Source organism: Colius striatus, chromosome 12, assembly GCF_028858725.1.
Source record: "Colius striatus isolate bColStr4 chromosome 12, bColStr4.1.hap1, whole genome shotgun sequence".
NCBI classification, from domain to species: Eukaryota; Metazoa; Chordata; class Aves; order Coliiformes; family Coliidae; genus Colius; species Colius striatus.
Window position 1 is genome coordinate 20430261 of NC_084770.1, and position 20698 is coordinate 20450958.

General features: G+C 38.4%; 1 protein-coding gene across 4 annotated transcripts in view; it reads left to right on the forward strand.

Moving 5' to 3' along the window:
- Window positions 1–1496: 1496 nt before the first annotated feature.
- BCHE (butyrylcholinesterase) overlaps window positions 1497–20698 on the forward strand; it is a 48706-nt gene continuing 29504 nt past the window's right edge. The window contains exons 1-2 of one of the 4 annotated variants that reach the window (XM_062005963.1): window positions 14141–14259; window positions 15907–16073. The gene's annotated coding sequence lies outside the window, so the exon portion shown is untranslated. Of the gene's footprint in view, window positions 1641–14140; window positions 14260–15906; window positions 16074–19932; window positions 19958–20698 lie in introns of those variants that run through there. The other 3 variants (XM_062005962.1, XM_062005961.1, XM_010197956.2) reach the window with 3 other exon arrangements.

The window sequence follows — 20698 nt, forward strand, 5'->3', positions numbered from 1 at the left end:
GATGGAAGTCCTATTGTTTGGGATTTTAAAAGATCAGATTGAATGCTAGCTATTGAAATGCAGAGAGTAATCTTTTCTATTCCCCATGACACTATGAAATATATCTGTCTTAAAAAGACTAGGATCTTCTTGCAGGCTCTTCCTTTGCAAGTTCTGTATGTTTTAAAGCCTACATCAGGAGATGCAGAAATAGCATAGGATAAATTGTTCTTCATAATGAATAAACACTCTTAATATCTTTTTTAATCATATAATCTCCTCTCTACTTTCATCCCTCTCTGCATAAGATGATGGTCTTTTCTAAAAGCCAGTATATCTTTCAACTGCTTTGCACTACTTAGAGATAAACAAGGCTTTATATTGAGAGGAAATAGGGGTAGCAGCAGCACTAAGCCAAAGATTTGTTAGCAGAGGAAAATTTTTACTACTGTTTCTCTTAGCTTACTCTGTCTTCTGCTAGAAATACCATTTATATATGAAGTGAGACCTCTTTTCAGAGGTTTTCCTTCTCTGGTCATATTCTTTTCCTATATTTTTATTGTCTACAATTATTTATATTGTTTATCTGCATGTGTTCACTGCTGGCCAAACACCACATGGATGTTCTTATTCCTCCTTTTCCCTTGCCTTGACTTACCTTCTTTTTTCTTCCCTAGTTTTGGATTTTTTTAGAAAATTTTTAATTATTCTTTGTGTCATTTCTTGGTTATTTCTTTTTTTTTTCCCCTTGTCTTTTTTTTCTTTTCTCCACCTTTCTTTTTTTGTTGTTGCTCTTTGTTCAGACATTTTATTTCCTGAATAAAATTTGTTGTTTTTTATTCAATTTAAACATTCACAGTAAATACTATTAAAAAAAACCCAAACAAAATGAAACAAACATCACAATGAAAACAACTCTTTTCTTTTCCATCAGGAAACAAAGTGGAAAAGAAAGTAGTTCAGTGTCACAGCAGCTGACCATAATGCAGAGCCCTTTCTTGTCCCGAGCATTAAACTCACAACCCACAGTCATACAGCCATATAATGTCATAGAATCATAGAATGGTAGGGGTTGGAAGGGACCTTTAGAGATAAAGTGAATGGCTTCCCCAATGTTACACTAGATTTTGGTGTTTCTTTATTTCTAACAAAAGCAAGGTGGAATCTATCACTTTCCACTCAAATGATGAATTGACCAAGTGAGTGAAAACTGCAACATGTTAAAGGAAAAATAAATCTCCATGTATTTGTTTTGGACCTGGGAAAGATTTCAAATAAACCAGAAAACCCTCAGTCCTATCAGCAAGTATAAAGATACACCATAACAGGTACAGGTGTCAGCAAAGTGGGAAATACACAGATGTGTAAACAAAGTTGAGCAGAAACCTGTGTGTTGCCTTCAGCTGTTTGCCAAAGCATTAGGTACATTATTTACATGGAAAAAGTGGCATATCTTTTGAGTCATGTGATGTTCTTGGCTCCTTAACAGCAGGTAAACCAGCAATTGCAGTGTAAGTAGTTTGTCTGCTTGGTAATGTGTTCTTGGTCTGAGAAAGCTCTTTTGTTCAGAGAAAGAAGAAGCAACATCGGAAAATCAGCTTTTGAGGTTGGTCCTTTCTGCTTTCCTTTTTATGGAAAAGAGTATTAAAAGTGGGAGAAGTGTAAGTGGTGATTTGAACATGCTTCTTCCTTTCCACTCCCCCTCCCCCTCCCCCCACTGTTTCATGTTAATTTGTTATTTTAGTGAGCAAATGATAAGAACAGCACTAGTTGGACCCCGTGGCAAGGGGTTCTGGGTGCTTTGGTGTCCTTTAGTCCTAAACTCTGGCCTCTTCCCTCAATCTCTGCTGGTCTTGCAGAGGTTGCAGCTGGTACGGGACCAAAACAGGTGCAGAGTATTATAAACTGCAGTCAGTCATGCAAATCCCAGAGCGCAGGTTCTGGGAAAGAGAATTGAACTGCACCTAAAGCCTGGAAAATGCTGCCAGACCTATATTAAGCAGGAAACTACGGGATCCTTCTCTGTAGGAACCCCAAAAAGGGAATTAACTAATTGCTGATGCCTAACAATGGCTTTTTTTGTCTTTTCTATATTCTTAATTGTTGTAAATGTAAAGCATGCTCTAGGAGAATGAACAGGCAGTTAAATGCACTGCAACAACTTGCTATTGTATTTTACTACTAAATAATCTCTCCTCAGACAACCAAGGGCACACTGTGTCATACTGAGGGGACACCAAGAGACAGCACGAGCAAACAGATGGAAAGGCAAACACAAGGAGATGGTTTTTACCCAGTTTATGTGGGGTCAGTGCTATTCAAAGGGGACTAGTGTAGGTATTAGCAGTGCTGCAGAGGAGGAAAAGACATCATCTATATCTACCATGGCCAAAGAAAGAATTGTCAGCCTTAAAACTGCACAGTAATATGAGAGTGAGAATTAGCGTTAGGTTTGAGTAAATTGAATGAGATACAATTATGCATCAGTGTGGGATGAAGCTGCATGTGTTCTTTTTTCATTAAAGTGTTAGTGGGACATCAAGGTAGAATCAAAATGTTTTAAATGTCAGTTGCTTGCATGTCGTCCATTCCACTGGGAATTTTCCAATCATCAAAAATCCAGCCATAATAAATGCACTTAAACTTACACTGCAGTTTGCAGCAATTCCTCTCTAGCTGGTAATCCTGTCAGATGTCTTTTGTGCAAAGCATGTTATAAACAGAAGAAATAGAGCAAATACTTCTGAGCTGATTTCCTGCTACTCCACCAGCATACAAATATTGACAATAAGTTTCATATTTCACATGCATTTTCCTTGTTCTGCAGTTGTGCCAGTCAGACACTGAAGTTTACCTGTGTTTCCCAAAGCACTGCTCACTTCTTCCAAGGAGCCTGTGTGCCTTTTGGGCTGGGGAATCTTCTCATGCATGAGAGGGATGTTTGCAGCTAATCCTTGGTCACAGCTCATCAGGGCACTGCTAATATCTCAGAGCTTTTTCAGTTACAAATTACAGTTATTAATGCAGTGTGTCTGACAGCTTGCTGCTTGAAGCCAATCACAGAGGAGTGGCTGATCCTTCAACTTCCTCCCTTCTCCCCTCCTTTTTCTCTTCCAACTGGCCCCAAGGCCATCTGCAGCAATAGGAGTCAGACATTGGCACAGATCAAGTTAATAATTAGCTGATATAGTGGTGAGGCTAATGCTCTGGATAACTAGACTGATTAACATGTAGAATCCTGCAATTAAGGTTAGTTAATTATTTACATTCTTCTTCCCAGAATTATTATCATTTCATAGATTTTTTTTTCTGGACAGACAGCATTTGTGTTTGGTCTTTGGATCCTGGAGAGGTCAGACTGCTCTATAGGCTGTCCCAGGCTCACTGAGCACCTTGTCTTTTCAATCCTTGCATTATCATCTCTGTACTTCTACCATAACTAGTATAGTTGTTTTGGTAGTAGTACATCATTGCATTTCTAAGAATCCTGGAAAAAACCTCAAAACATTCCTGGGATTACCCAGTTGTAAAATCCTTAGAAAGACTTTTCTTCCCTTTTCTGGGCCAGTTTTTCTCTGGGAGAAAGTATGGCTGTAATACAGCAATTTTCTTTCCATGCTTTTAAAGTGACTGGTTTTAATTTGGATGTATTTTCCCTGAAAATCTTTTCAGTCAATATGTAATTACACAGAGCAGCTTTCTGAAGAGAAAAAAATATCTGAAGAATTTTCCACTGGGAAATGTGTGTATTTGTGGATGTGAGTGCGTGTGTCCTGTGGACAGGGAACGTAGTTGCCTCTTTCCTTGAACCAAAGAAGTTTATTTCATACCTAGGAGAGGGGAATATTGGTGTGGTGAGAATGAAATCAGATAGAAATTGGGAGGGGGGGGAAAGAAGGCAGTGAATGCTTTGCATTGAAATATAATGAGATATTTTAGGTGACCTACACTGGGCAGCTTTATTCATAATGCAAATGAAAATATTCCATAGTCATATACATCAATAGGCCTTCACATTAGGGAACTGGTTTTCTGATATCATTGCTTCATCAACTGACAATGGAAATTAAATGTTCAATGTCGTTTTCTGCCAGTTCCTCCTGCCATGAAGGCTAGCTATGAAATACACCACAAAGACATCTTTTTGGCTGAATCCACTGTTAATCAATTTCTGTTTTGAATAGAGAGTATTCATTGTACTCAGCATTTTTATCTTGATATATATGCACAAGGTAATTGTCAGATTTCTCTAATCAGTGTGGCCATGGCAGCTTTTCAGCTTTGGAGACACTGTATGGTTGAGATACTTTTTTCTGATTTTCCTGGTCAAAAAAGTAGCAGAAGTGTGTGTAAAATTGCTTTTACACTTTACAAAGTTTGTTTTGCTGAGAACACATTTCTGTTTGCTTTTTCCACCTTTTAATGTGATGTGATTGAAACTGAATTTAGAATCAACAGGATGGGAAATAACAGGAGAAGTTTTAATTGGACTCTATATTTTTTGTTATCAGTCACTTGCAACACAGTAAAACTGGTTTTGTCTGCTTTTGAAGAATAAGCAGACATTTTTACTGAGCAGTTGTTGAGAAGTTTGGGGGTTTTTTGAGAGTTAAGTGATCATCTCTGAACCTGTGACTGTTGGTAGTTTCATTAACCTTTGTCTGCATGAAACTTTACCATTTTTTTCCAGTTGGCTCCATTTACTAGAAAATGAGTTGCATACTGTTTACTCCCATACTAAACATCTGCATACATGCCTGGTATGACTTAAACCTTTAAGACAGAGTTTACTTGGTATTTATAGAATGTATTGGATGCTGCATGCCATTCTTTCCAAGAGCAGTTTTCCATAGCAGTAGCATGGTTCTGACTTTTTTTTTTCAATATACAAGGAAAAAAAAAATGTTTTATTTGCCTTGCAGAGCTGCAAACTCACTGAATGGTTTAAAAGAAAAAATGTCTTTGTTCTGATTTATGAGCAATCACCAGTAACACAAATTCTCCCCTTGAGACGTTTCTACTGAAGTGTAACAACATTGAGATTAAGCTTCCTCTTTGCATGCCCTGATAATCTTGTAGGTTCTATTATAAGGTAAGGCACACAGATTCAGGAGCCTGATGTAAACCAGGCAAGCACAAGTGTTTATTGCAGTAAAGAAGTGCAGAATATTTGCTGAGTAAGCAAGTACTTTTTGCATTATGCCAGTGATTTAAAGTGACAAAAATCTGTCCCAACAGCAAGTCTTTGAGCACTCCATATTAACCTCTCTTTATGTCAAGAATTAGATTTTTTTTCTTCTCCTTTTGTTTTCTCTATCTCATGAATATTTTTAAATCTGTGGTAGAAATTTCCCTTTACTTTATAGTTTTTGTAGTTTTTGATTTTCCATAGTAGACTTTAGGATGTATTGTCTCATACGACATTTAAAACTACAACTGATCTGTTTAGATTTGCTTTTATTGTCTGTTAACATTTTTACTGGCATTGAACAGATCTATGGGGCAAGTAATTTAACTTTTCCAAATGGGGGAGGGGGTGAATTTTTCCCTGTTTCTCAACTTTTAAAATGTTTTGGAGTTCTGATACATTTATCACATCATCTGAAACACTGGGCTTGACACAGGAGCAGTTGCTTTTAGATAATTTAGAGAACAGGAAATCTGAACATGTCCAATGTATAATTACTTTGTATCTGAATGGATAGATAAGTTTCTCAGCTAAAGAGAGGTAAAGAAGCAGGCTGTAACAGAGCTGCTGTGATTTTCAGTAGCTAAAAATCTAGTCATATTCTTTGGGAGTCCGTTTGAGGAGAGAAAGCGTCTGTGCAGCATGGCATCTGCAACCAAAGTCTGATTCACAAGCCAGGACAGTACCAGATCCCCACGGAGAGCTGAATGACGTGAGTTGTGTTGCTTGTGCTACAACAATTCCTGATCCTGTGTATTCCCACTGAGGTGCATGAAAGAAGAGAAGTCTTTTCTCCTCTTCTTTTTAAGCAGAACTAAAAAGCTGTTTTTCTTGGAGTACTTGGAGGGACTATAGAAGATAATATGTGTTGTGTGAATCGAAGAGGAGAGCACACACTGTGGAGAAGCTACTCTAGTACCAAGCAAAAAGTTGAAGTGTACTTGGGAAATTATTCTAAAAGGTTAGGAATTAAGGTCTTGGTTTTGGTTTGTGTTGTGGCATGGTCTTGTCTCTTGTGTTACCAACTCCTGAAAGTGATCTTTTCTAATTATCCAGTTTTAGGCGGGGAGGTATCAGATCCAGCCTTGAATCTTAGCTCAGTTTTCTTTACACTATCTCACTCACAATTAACACTGAAAGGAATGTTTTTTCACAGCTCACGTATTTATGCAATGGATCTTGTTGTCAAATGTTTACAAGGTCACAAAATGCATTTGGACAAATTCACAGAATCTCAAGGAAGAAAAATCTCTAAGTAGCAATGAGATATGAGAACATGACCTTCTACATGGACTCATATTTTTGCTGGATGGGAAGTTTTCCATATCATGATATGTTTAGCCTTTTCTTCTTTGCTTTTGCAAACTTCCCTGACATATGTTGATTTACCCTTGGTCACACATAGGATGGTTGTTATTACACAGTTGTTTTGTAAAATTTCTGTTATTTAATAGAAGATATGATTACTTCTCTGCAGGTAATGTATTTCTTTGGTCATACATAGTGGCAAAGTAATTTTGAGTCACACCTCTAGCTGAGGTATCAGTCCCACGGTTAAAAAAATAATGTATTTACTCAGTTTAGTGGTGATTTACTTAGAAACTATGTAAGAGGAAACCTGAAAAGATCAAATCTATTTAGAAATTAGCAAGAAAAGGAAATAGCTCAGGTATAAACTATCAAAAAGGTAATGTGAAAGGTATCCTGAAAAAAATATGGGTTAGTCCAGTATGCCAAAGGCACTTAAGAGATTGAAAGAGTTAGTCTAGTACAAGCAGCACTGAGATTCCAACTGCATACAGACATGCTATCCAACACCTTCACCAATCTCTTTTTATTCAAGATGCTCTCTGAGCTCTCTCTGCAGTACACCTGATTTTTGAAATAGCATATAATTGAAAAACTGAAATGGTCTATAGAGAGAAGGGAAATGCTGTAGTGATGAATGTTAATAGCCGTTTTGTTAGAGATTGCACTGAGTGTAACACCAATCCTCAGGTCAGCTTTACAGTGTTTGCATCCTAAGCCTGTGCAGATGGATTATTTCTTTCTGTACCTAACTTTCATGACCAGCAAACACTGCCAGTGGTTTACAAAGTGAGCCAAAGTTCTGTGAAAAGTACTGAGCTGTATACTCAAAAGGAAAATGAGTCTGAGGGATTTGTTTTCTTTCTGCATTTCAAAGATTTTAGGATCTTCCCCGACAAATAACAACCATCAGATGAGTGCAGTAGCATAGCTCTGTGGTGATCCATATTGCTTAAAGGCAACAGCACAACCTGGTGGTTTATGGTTATTCTGATGCATCAAATCAGGTGTCTGCATAAGAAAACACAGGACTTTCTCCTCTCCAGAAACTGACTTGTCGCCTGTACAGCACTGAAGCTGTTTTTCATTAATTCGTTTGTAAGATCCCATTTTACCTGAGGTTTTCAGAATAAATAGAAGAGACTAGACTGCAAGGGCATATGCAAAAAGATAAATTAATAGATCCTTTCCAACATCTATGATTCTGAAACCTTGAGGCGCTGTTGTGATGAGCCATTTCATGCGGTTTTGTGCTGGATGTGTCTGAATTTGTATTCCAAGGTAATAGCTAGAGGCATTTAACTAGAAAGAAAATCTTGCAATATGCACTATGCAAATTTTTGGGGGGAGAAAAAGACAAAAGGAAAGTTTGTGCAGACAAAATTTCAAGTTTGTCTTGCTTGCTTTTTCTATTGTGATGAAGCCAAGCAAAGAAGATAATACATTTACATATTCAAACACCAATAATAATATTTATTCTCTTTCTTCTGTGTCTTCAAGATATGTAATGTTGGTCACAGTGTATCTTCTGATGTGGCAGTGGGAATGAAATGAGTGCCAAATGTGCCCAGACAGAATTTTCAAACAAAATTAGTTACTTTTTCTGTTTTATTTGATTCTGAAGAGTGGGCTGTGTTATTAGTAGCAATGCAGCCAGTATTAGTGTGGTTGCTGAACAAAATTCTTGCAAACTACATATGCAGTTCATTTACTGATCATGTAGAATAGGACAAAAGCTACTAGCTGTAAGTAGAAAGGCAGTGCCAGTCCAGTGCCTGGGCTGGTCCTGAGACTGTGCAAGCCTTTTTCATCAAGTTGTGCTCAAAACACAGATTTCTCAGTCCTGCTTACTTGATAGAAAGAACCTTTGATTTCAGCCTTTGTGGATTTGGACTTTAGAGAAATGGGACCTTAACACACGCTTACTGAGGCACTAAAGACTGAAATACTTTGAGCTAAAAGTAGTGTTATTTTTATGCAGTGAAGATTCCTATAGGATTATCACAAGTAAATGCAAAGATTTTTCATTGCTTCATCTTTGTACTTTAGCCCTGTTTGTGACCAAAGTATGACTTAAAATCTTGGTCAAAGAAAGCACTTTAGTCTCTGTAAAAGTATATTCAATGCAGTTAAACTTACACTTAAGCTCATAATTTATTTTATTGTCATCAAATATACAGCAAATTTGAAGTGTGTTAAAATTTGTTCTTATTCTGCTTTAGTTCATTATACAAGAAAGACAGTTACATAAATAGGGGGAAAAAAATCCTTAAACTGGTGATGATGCTTCTGAAATACTGTAAAAAGAGGTTTGGGAAACAGTAGAATGTGGGGGAAAAAAAGAGGGAAAGAAAGAAGATGAAGAATTTATTTTGCTTGAGTGCTGAACTAGAGGACTAAATAGACCAAATCCTGTTATAGACAACCTTTCCCTATAGTCCACAGGAGCACTGGGAGGTGGTGCAGTTACCCCATCCCTGCATCCCACTGTAGCAGATACGGGAAGCACAATCAGCAAGCCATAACCATGAACAGAAAACAAACACATCTGAGATGAAACGCCTTTGTGCCAGCTTCCCACACATCCTGCTTCACAGTGGCCAGACTCCAGAATATTTTTCAGCTTGCTAAAAACTATTGGTGAGTGCTGCTTGTTTTTATCACACATCGATTATAACCCACCAGTTCAGACGTTGCTTTTTGCTTTACTGACCAAGTAGGTGACAATGGTAACTGTAGTTTTTACATAGAGATCCTAGAATCATCTGGGTTAGGCTGACATGTCTCCATCAGGCTCTATTGCCAAAACTGCTGGGTAGAGTCTGGGGCAATATTCACACTGCGAGTAGAATAATTCCTCTACTCATCATTCCCTACTGTTTGCTAAAGTTCTTCCATGTTTTCACATTAACAAAGAACTTGTCAGCAACAACTTAATATACTGCTTGAGGATATCTGCCAATCTTGACAACTGAGTATCAAGCACTTACTCAGAGAATAAGCACGTACCCAGACTGTGTGCTGGATAAAAGCAAGCTCTCCTTTTCCCTCATTAATTGGAGTGAGAATAGAGAGACTCTGTTTTGTTTTCATGATGCCATTCTTGCTACCACAGTGAGTGCTGGATCAGCACTTACAGTACATTTAGAAGGGGAATCATATTTTCCTCAGAGGATTAACAGTTCTATAGTACAAATCCGATGCATTCCCATATGTGTCCACCAAATTGTGTTCTCGTGGCTACAAATTTTGTATTCAATTATTTAGGTCAGCTTAAATTTGGAAAGCAACAAAATAAGCACCATTTTTGGCTCATTTACATGTCTGTGATTATTGTAAAATGGTTTGCTTCCTGAATTAATGTGATGAGAGCAGTCTGCCAAGAAAATGAGCAGCAGTATTTTTTGTTGTCTTTTTGAAAAGAGTGTTGTAACACTTAGGCATTAACCCAGTAATAGGTGGACATCTGGAAAATGAAAATTAGGGTTACTTTTAGCATACACTGGATCTTTTCCTTGGAACTAAGTAATGCTTTGAGTCTTTGCCTAATGGTTTTACTATATAGTGCTGCAGACATGGGTAGCACACTTTGGCACTGCACATTTTTAGAGCTCTTAAGGTTAGTATATCAATATCTGGTTTCTGGTGATTAAAGACTGCCTAATAGCATGCATTGTCAGGATACAGAGTATTGCATTAGGAGTCATTAATAGCTCTGTCCTGTGCACTGACATGATGTAATACAGCAGCTGTCCATGGAGAAACTCTTTAGGCATCCTGTCAAAGGTAGACATGTTAAGAACTGCAGTAGGCACTGGCATATTGCATCGTGATGACACCAGAGTCCTTCCTTCCAGACGTACTGTATATAGTGCTAAAAATCCATGCGTTAACAGCTCCACTTTTACTGACATTCTTTTGTATGCCATGCCAAAGTTATATAGTAAGTGAGTTAATGTGAGCTCAGATCAGGCTTATTTCATGAGACTTTGAGGCACCATGGGGATAACAAGAGTTAGCAGGCAGATGCTTGATCTCCAAGTCTGAATGACTTGTTCTCACTGACTGCCCTCAGCCTACCTTTTACTTTTACAGCTATACCAGCTCCTGCTAGAAGTTCCAGATTTCAGACAAGCACCTCAATTTTCTTTGGTGATCTGTGGGGATATGCTGTACGTACTCATATTGTTTTGTGGGTTTAAGTGTGTGTCTCACCTTTCTACTTCCAGCAGATGCCAGTTATCTTAAATGGAAAGCTTCTTTTTTCATTGAGACTGGTCATAGCTGATCTCCTTGCACATCCTATTTCATGAAAAGTCCTGATCATGACTGAAACTGCAGTCATGGAGGGAAGATTCACCACAGCTTTCTGAGAGAGGTTAACTCTCTATAAACAGGTGATAAAATTTCCCTACAATAAATTCAAAGATATTTTGGCAAAGATCTTTAACCCAGAACTGAGGCAGAGGAAATGCTTTCTAGTGTGCCACAAATCAGTAAATGAAAGTTGCCTTTTTGAGTATTTTCTATGTCAAATGCTGATAATTATCACTGGATTGAGCATTCATTGTGGTGTCTCTGCCAGCTCTGGCAGATATTTGGGGTTTACTATGCTTGGAGAATCTCACAGCAGTTATTTAAGTGAGACTGTTGGCTCTAGCAGACTGTTTGTCCCTCTTGGGAACTTTGGGTGAGGAGGAAGAGGCAATATGTCTGTCTTCAAGCCAGTTTATTGAATAAGTATCCATTGAGGCACAGGAAGCACTTCTGTAGTTTCTGCTGTTGAATCTGTGTGTGTAAAGGAAATAGCTAAGCTGAAAAATCTCTGCTTAATACCCATAAACCCTTGGGATCCTGGCTCATATTTTGGCTCAAGTGTAGCTTACTTCATTGACAGTAAAGCATCTGTTGAAGAGTCCAGCCCTTCAATGTCTCATCCCATTGCAATCCAGCACCCAGAATGCCAGAGATACCTGAGGAAGAGCTTGAAAATCCCTCCAAGTGTCTAAGGTAGGGGCTGACTTCCCATACTTCAAGGATAAGAAGCTCTTAGTCCACAGAACAGACACCAAAGCCCACATAACCAGGGCTTGGAGCTGCTTATTTATATTGATCCTGTTGACTCTTTATTTGATCCTCCAGAATAAATGCTTATTTATATTTACCCTGGCTCAGATCTGAAGGCTGTTGGGCACTGGCTGTGCACGGTCTGATTTTCTGCTTGTTGACCAGATGGTCTTTGGGTTTGTTTGCAGAGATGCATTGGACATGTCTGGGTGTGCATATTGGGATAGGAAGGTACCCATAGACACACTGTGGCAGCAATAGCAGGTAGGGCAGCCTGGTGAGAGCAGCAAAATACACAGTTCTGAGGATCTGATGGTGTACACACTGCAGGGCTTATTTTTATATATTTTTGTTTTTCCCTAGCTTCAAGAAGCTGTAGACTGATGTCATAGATTGAATCCCCATTGCTCATGCATCAAGTGCTTAGCACAAACTAAATTCCTACTGTCCAGGCACCCATTGCTGAAACATCTGTCTCAGCATTAGCTAAAAATCATTTGCATAGTGACATACTGGGATCACTTAAGCCCAAAAGGACAATGATTTGGGAAGCGTAGAAAAGAGCTGGACCCGTTCCCTTACATTCCCTTTGGTCAAACATCTTGTTTTCTGTCTGTTCTGGTGTAATTATCTCAGCAACATTTGATAAATTTTACTGCTTGCCCATCTTCTCTTGAAATAGCTTCCAGGTTTCTCTGTAAAGCACTTTGATTCAGCCCTTTTCCTATTTCATGCATCAATACTTAATTCTTGTACAGATTTTTATTGATTGTTTTTCTTAGTGTTATTTTATTTTGCTGTTTTATGGCTACTGTTAACATTTATTAGAAAAGCTATTTTTTATGCTCTAGGTGTGAGAACATCACTGCACATTTTTTTGACAATGCTGAGAGTAGCTAAAAATTGGAGGGGAGATGAAATAAAAGGAGGAGGTGAGAAAAGGAAGCACTGGAGACTTAGAAAACTACTTTTCACATGGTTACATCCTAAACACTGGTAAATGCCCTTTCACTGGGGAGGACAGTTCATATTTGATATAAGTACAAGTGTGCTTAATCAGAAAAGCAACAGCACAGGCACTGGCATTCCTTTGTGCGACACTCCATCTATGTTTTGATGGGATTTTTTGCACATGAACACAAAAATTAAAATCACTTGAATGTTTTTACCGAGCCCGTCTTAGCCATTGCACTTTATTCCTCCAGCAGCACAGGGAAACAGACTGACATTTTATTAAAGCTGTGTTCCTGCAGGATAGGCAATGAAAGGCAAACCATGTAAAACTCACTTAGCATCGCCTGCCTGCCGGCCTGTGGGTTTTCTTCAATGTGAGTCCCTGCTTTGGATAAAGTGAAGGTGCATGTTTTTGTGCCATAATATTCCATCTGTGCTTTCTGAATCTATTTCCAGACTAAAGTCTCACTACAACCTTTATTATGATTAATTATGGAGAAAAAAAGATTCACAGCTGTGGTGGTGGCTCCAACAAGAGGCACTGGCAGCTCCTGGGCAGACTGGTCTAAAGTGGCTTTCCCTCCCCATGGTTTGCTAATCAGCTCAGGAGCTCAGGAGTATTCTGCTGTAGATTCTTTTGATTATTGCCTGTGGTGACTTTTAGAAAATGCAACCTCTGAATTCCAAGGGCTGGCTTCAGTTTATTGTGGAAAATGGATGGAAATGCAGCTTTTATGCAAGATTACCACTGAGAAGATCTTCAGTTTTTAGTAATAGATTGAGAGAAAACCTACCATGCTGCAGCTCTGAACCTGAGCAACTTAAACCGAGAAGGATGATGTCTTAACGTTCTGGGTGTCTGAATGCAATATGATCTTGGGCATATGTTTCAGTTTCCCAGTATCCTTGGTCTGATGGACAGAAAGGCCTTCAGCTTGTGGACTGTTTGTGCATTTTGTACTGAACCAGCCTTCAGGCAAAAGTCAGAGAGAGAGTAGAGTCGTAACGTTCCTGCAACTATTAAAGATGCCTCTCCTCCCCAGCTGAGGTCTGCAAGGTCTGTCCATGGTGCCATGTTCTCTATCGGTGCATTGAGGTTTTCCTTTCCTGTTTCAACCTTCTTCAACCCCTGCTAAGGGAAAATATACTTACAGATTGTTTTCAGTGTTGAAATGCTGCTACATGATATGAGGAACGGGACTGGGAAAATGCCATGTTGTTTCAGGCTTGTACAATGTCCTTGGTGCAAACAAAGCTGAGAGGAAGACAGGATAAGTTTATAGGGTGGGTTAATCCTTCAGGAATCTGCATAGGGCAGAATAATCATGAGCAATATGTACTGTTAATAAACTAATGAATATTGCTGGTGAGGAATAATTATTTTATTAAGTAATGTTTCCTAATAGTTGGACATGATTAATGTTTGAAGGACGCTGTTGGAATCACAATGCTGTTAGTATTTTGACTCGTATCCTTGAACTTCATATTGAGCATCATACTTTGAACATCATATTACCTTTCAGTTAATACTGTGTACTTAATGTATAGACATATAGCAAGACCTGAGGGAGTCTACTGTACTTTCCCACTCAGCCACCTGTTCTGACAACTCTGTTTTTCAAGCAGATGGCACTGTGATGAATTACCCAACAACCACCAATCACAGCGTCTCCCTGAAAATTTTGCACAGATGTTTATAATGAGATTTTCGTGATTACACATCACTTGTACATCCAGAGAACGAAGAGGCCTTCTGTTAAAAGGTCAGTCAGTCTGAGAAGTTTGCTTCTCTGGTGGGACTTCAACCATGCTCAGCAGTAGCTGAGCTTTCATAAGTGCAGTGGTCCCTGGGCATGACCCTGTGGCAGAGGTCCGAGTGTGCCTATGTGTGTTGTGCCATGGTGGTAGCAAAATAAGCACAACCTCTTCCAGGGTCATCTGTTTCTCCCAAGTTATGTTTCTTTCACTAAACACATAGGTAATGAGATCAACTCAGCTGTGAATTGTAGAAAATAAAGCAAAACTGGCTCTGGAACAATTTTTAGTTTTACTCTATTGCAGCCAAAGTGAGGAAAAGTAAAAGTTGTGACCTGTTGTTGACCAACATCGACTGGCTTCCTCCTGCTTGAGCAAATCTATTGGAAAGGTGGAACCCTGCTGCCATCTTTGCCTGTGGGCTGCAGAAACCTCTCAAACTTCCTCTCCTACAGGCTTCCAACCCACACAGGGCAACAACAGGGCACCAGAGGATCTGAAGTTTTATCTCATAACAAACACCTAATTATTTCCACTAAAATCCATAGTTGTGACATATTCAGGTGCTGTGACTCATTTATTGGAGAGTGGACTGAGGCACACTGAACTTGTTTCCTCTATAACTTCCCACCTGTAGATCACAGCAGGTCCTTGATATGAGGCTCAGTTCTTTCATTCCTGTTTTCAACATGCTGGATGAAATTGAAATCTGAAAACTGCAGTGACTTAAGCTTTACATACCTCTATGGCTTTCTTCATTAGAGACGTGTATTTCTCTCCTAGATGCAGAAGCTGAAAGATGGAGGATAAAGAGTGAGAATTAGGAACTGGGAACAGTTCTTACCTTCCAGAGGCAAATTCTACTTAACAGATTCAAATGAGCTGATTTAGCCATCGAACTTGTTAGTTATTCATGGAGTTTAGGTATGAGAGGACATGGTATTGTTGTGAACGTCATATGCTACCAACCAAGCTTGGTTATTCACATATCCTCACATAATTTAAAACTACTAGAACTTTATTATCCACAGGAAAGAAAAAGGAAACAGAAATGGAAGACGGTTATATTGTCAATTAATCAATCTTCTCTAGAAATCTGTGAAACCCAACTTATAATTCAATTAGCTTTATCACACTCACACAAGATGTCAGCTCTTTGCTGACACTCCCATTTTGCCTGTTTTCTTACAAGATAAACTCCAGGCTATAATCATGTCATGCAAGGCATGTTATGTGCATTAATCATTTTTAATTTTCTTTATTGAATCCCATCCTCATACGAGAGAAAACACTGAGTTATGTAAGAGCACCATGAGGAATTAAGAGCAAGTGAACATTCAAAAGGAATAATACAAATAATAATACCTTTGTCTTTTAACTAGCTATATTTTTCTCATTGCCTCTGATTTCTCCAAGTATTTTATAAATGTACAGACCATAATTGTGCTAATAAAGAGGAAATTATGCCAACCTATAATTAGAGTAATAAGGAAAAAGGTACAGCAGATTATAATTGAACGAGTAAGAGGAAAATATAATCATGTTTAATGGCTTATGTGAGTGTTAGTGTCTTCTGTATACTTAATAAATTGGTATCCATTTTCATGGTATGTATCTAAGACACTTTTCCTAATATTATCACATTACCCTTTCAGGTTTATTGTTGGGAACTTCTACTCCTGGAAGCTCTGCAGGAGTGAGGCTTCTGTGAATAACCAGAAAAACAACAGAATTTCAGACAGGCCTAACCGCCAGCTGCAGTCACCTGTAGCAACACTCAAGCTCTCCTCAGGCTTATTTGGAGTGTCCCTGCTTTACATTTGTGGGTACATACAGGTGCTGTGTGCAGTACCAAGTATGAGATTTGCAAAAGAAATACAGAAAAAGAAGGAAAATGTCAGCTTTCAGGACCACTGTATTTGGGTGTGGAAAGATGCTCTGCAGGGAGGATATGCTCAAAAGTAAAAGTAATTATTTCTTTCCTAAATGGATAGTAGAGTAATGTGAATGTAAGCTCAAAAGCTGAGCATCTCTAGTTACCTGCTGCTGCTAAGCTCGCATCTTCTGTGGGTTTTACCTGACGATTTCACAGTTGGCAGCTTTGGTGTTGTTCCTTCCGAGTCCTTGAGCTGCTAACTGTCCCCAGCTCCGCAACCTTACCCCTGTCTGCAATTTCACCTTTTGTATTTTGTACAGCTTGAGTTTATTTTTTTTCCTCACAGCTTTTTCTCACAACACAGCGGTTTTCTCAGAGGTTCAAGCCAAGGTCACACAGATGCTCAGCATGAAAGCTCAGCCAGGGATCAGAGGTGGTCAAGGCCCCTCCCCTACTTTTGATTTTCTGCTCAGCAATAAAAAAAAAATGTTTCTTACTTTTATATAACTGTTTCCTCATGTGTGCACACACCTCACATGTGATATCCTTTACTTTGAAGTGACATTTGCAAAGCATTTCAGCTCAGTTATCCTTACAGATAACCAGGTGCTGTTTCTGAGGCTGTAGGTGTTTTGGAAGTTGCAGAATCAAATCTGATGAATGGGAATCTTCAGTGCAAGTAGACCTTGAAAGCTCAGAGGACACCTTGGGAGAGAGGCACACATTTCCACTACAAATATCTGAGAGACATCTTTTCTCCAGTTTTCTCTCTCCTAGATTTCTCAACTCTATCAGGCAAGTCCTAAAGATAACCCAGAATATGCATAATTTAGGATATTCATAAGCATAAACATCTGCATACGCTTAGTTAATATCCTGAAGGGCAGTTTAATAATGAACTAAATCATAGCAAAATAATTGGTATTTCTATAATACATATTGTTTAAATTCTCTAAGCCTCTTAGCCTACTAAATGTCAGTCTTTCCTAGAGCTGGATTTTACTTTCATTTCTTAAGAGACTTGGACACCACTGGTATCAAAATTCCCCTGTCAGTGTGACATCTGTTTCTTATGTACACATTAAATAATGAAAACTCACTTTTATCTTTGGTGGTGATTTTTAAGAACATTGCCTTCAGTAAAAATTTGCATAATCTCAAAACCCCCTCAGCATTATACATAGTAGATAGATGGATAAAGATATTTTAAAGTACCAGTGTGTGTGTGTGTATATATATATACACACATATACCAGTATATATATATATAACAGCTCTTATACATACACACACACACATATATATAGTGTTCTATCTGCTGGTTTCTACTTCTTTTCCATTCAAGCTCCCAAAGGAAAAGAGAGAAAATGACCACCCTCTACAGAATTTCTAAAGGCATTAAATGTATTTAATCTCTAATTTTAACTCAGGTATTTTTAGTAAGCTAAGTAATAAGTAAAAAAGATGTGTTTCTTCTCACAGAACACAGTTGTGAAACTTTAATTTATATGTTAATTTTTTAATTAAAGGGAAAAAAATATGGAAGAGGGCTTAGTTTTCTGAAATAACATTGCATAATAGTCAAACATTAGACTAAAGTGTAACAGTTGAGAATTCTAACAGTCTGTCCTAATGGCCGCTTTCCCTGATGACATCCAGGTAACCCCAAGGCTGAATTCAGTGTTTCCTACTACCCAAGAAACAGCCTGAGATTGTTGATTCACTTATCCCAGGGACACTCTGTTAGAATCCATAGAAATGTTCTACATTTTGCATTTTCTAACTGTGGCTGCCTCAGAGCAGGAGGCTGTTTTAGGTGCCTTGGGCACTGTAAAAAGAGCAGAGAGGGGCAAGGAGAGGGCAAAGGAACGATGGTGAAAACAGATGTAGAACAACACAGCCAATACTGGAAAACAGATGAAGCCACAAAGAGCATTTTTAGTGTTTTGAGTCTCCTACTGTTTTTTCTACTGCTCAGGGCAATGATAAGGATTGAAAATACAATGGTTTGTTATAAGCACCAGAAACACCTTGTTTAAAAGTGACCTCTAACAAGATTGGAGGTTAATGATTCATTTCTCTGATATCACATAAATGAAGCAAGTGTGTGTCACATGACCACATTTCCAAATGGGTTGAAGAGACATTACAGAAAGTCAGCTAATGTGCACATTAGTACCAAAAACTATCTTAATTTAAAGAGCACAGCTGAACATTTCTTCCCAATTAATCCTATTTTGTTATTAAATAGTTCTATTTACATCAGTGAGATGATAATCTCAGCTAAGAATCCTGAATTCCCAACTAGCAACTATAGAGAACACTTCTGTGCTGAAAGCTTAGGGATGGATAGTCTGGTTTAAGTTTAGACTAGGATATCTTCTCTCCAGTGGACATGTCCTTGCAATGTATCTGTCCAAAGTCTGCTCCTAAAAGTAGACAGTAAAATTCCTGGGAGAAACTAAATGACCATACTTGCTTAAGATTTTCTATGTTAAAAAGCTATTTCACATGCTATCTTCTCAAAACCATTTGTAGTCTCCACTTTAAGGTCTATAAACTTTGTACCTCATTTTTTTTGTTTCTGCTTTATTCCTATTCTATACATTGCCAACTATTGCTTTTATGTAATTGAAACAGAGCTGTAATTTCATTATTAAAAAGAGGGAAAATAATTGTCTTCATCACTAACAAGAGAAGCAAAGGCTCTTGATGGAAGAAAATGATAAATTGTAGAAAAATTGCTTTTTTTTTCAGAGCAAAGCTAGAGAGAGATGCTGCTGGGGTTCAGCAGCCCCATCACCAAGAAGTGGCTTTCTGGTTTCACATGGTAGTTCAGGATTGTGGTTTTGATAGGACATGTTGTAAAGTGGGGGTGTTGGATGCATTTTTTTGTGGGGGTGTACCATCCTTCTTTTTGATTCTGCCTTCATTTGTAGCTGAAAGAATTTGCATTGAAGTATTCCCTCTGTGTTGTGGGACATGTCTCCAACTGTGCTGCAGCCCTGACCTGAGGGTTTAGACAGGCTTTGCACTTGAAGTGTTGAAATCTAGTGGAAACAATGCTTATGAGGTTCAGGCAAAAAGGACAGTATCATTTGTACTAAACAGTGTGGAGAATTTCATATTTGAAGCCCAAAAAGAGAGAGAAAATGGCACATGACAGCATATGAGTACCAATTTTAACCCTAACATCAGAAGACAATGTGGATTTCTAGAGGAGCCTACAGATGGCCATGAGTCAAGTAACACAACTGATGCTTGACAGTTGTAGACATATCTGTTCAGAGGACACTTGCTTTTTACCTACCACCTTTGCCTAAACCCAAAAATAATTACTTACCTTACAGTGAAAAGTTTTAGGTGCTTAAAAATGTTGCAATCTTGAGCTGAGCAACAGCAAACAAGTACAGACAAGATCAGAGCTCTAAGCAAGTTGTAGGAAAGAGAGGCAAGATTTTGTTAGATTTATAATTCTATTCATCTTTCTAGATTATAAAGTTGTTGCCTCATGCTAAGAGTAAATCACTGCATCTTTGCTTCCCAAGGAAAACCTCATGCCTTATTTTCCCCAAAATGGGTTTCCTCTCTGCAGCACTTCTACAACTACATCATCAGCCTTTGAGCAGATGTCAGATAGTAAGGAACGGCTGCCTGCAGATCAAGTTGCTGCTGCCAACTCTCGCGAGCTTTGTGTCAGAAACAGTTGATTATAATGTCAGTACTGTCCAATTTACGGGCTTAAAGCAGCAGCTGCATACTGCATTTTCCCTGAAGTATTGAAAGATCCTGACTCTTAAAAACTTTGTAGTTCTTGTAGTAGAAGTGGGGTAAGTGATTCTCTATTTACACATCTCTGTCTGCCAGCATAATTTACAGTTCAGCTTGATTTGCACGGGGATTGGGATCTTTTAAAGCGTTACTCTCTGCCCATTTGTTGCTCTCTTGGGAAAACTCACTCCGTTCTGCAAATGGAAAGAGTAAGCAGGCGTGTGTATCAGAGCTTGGTATTATTCAAGGGATCCTGGGCTGAGTAAATTAAGCTGAGCTAGAAATCACTTATTAATTCAACCATCTTTTCTATTTAAATAATGATTATATAGTCTTGTGTATAGATTTTTTGGCTGGGTAAAGATTTGCAAGCAGAGGAATAGTCATTGAAATAAATTGTGTTCCCTTACTGAATAAGAATACAGAAGTGTGGGCTGTTTAACTTTTGCTAGAGGAAACCACTATAGAAGCAGCTTTTTCAAGTATGCAAATACATTATATGATATATCTCTACTCGGTTAAGGTTGATGAGCTAAAACATCCTTCTGACCCTTTTACTCTCACAGTAATAATCAAGCAATGTTTACTTTGCTCAGTGTGCATTATATGGTTGAGTTTGTTTTAATGCAGCATTAAAATCCTTATTAAATGTATTATTTGCCATACATTCAGGGTGTAATAATAATCCCTTGTCACTTGCTACTTTTGTTAATATTAGCAGAGTAACTTGAGGCTAGACAAGTCCTCTCATTAAACAGTACAAAACTTCTGTTTTGCAAGCTTGATCTAGTTCAAACCAT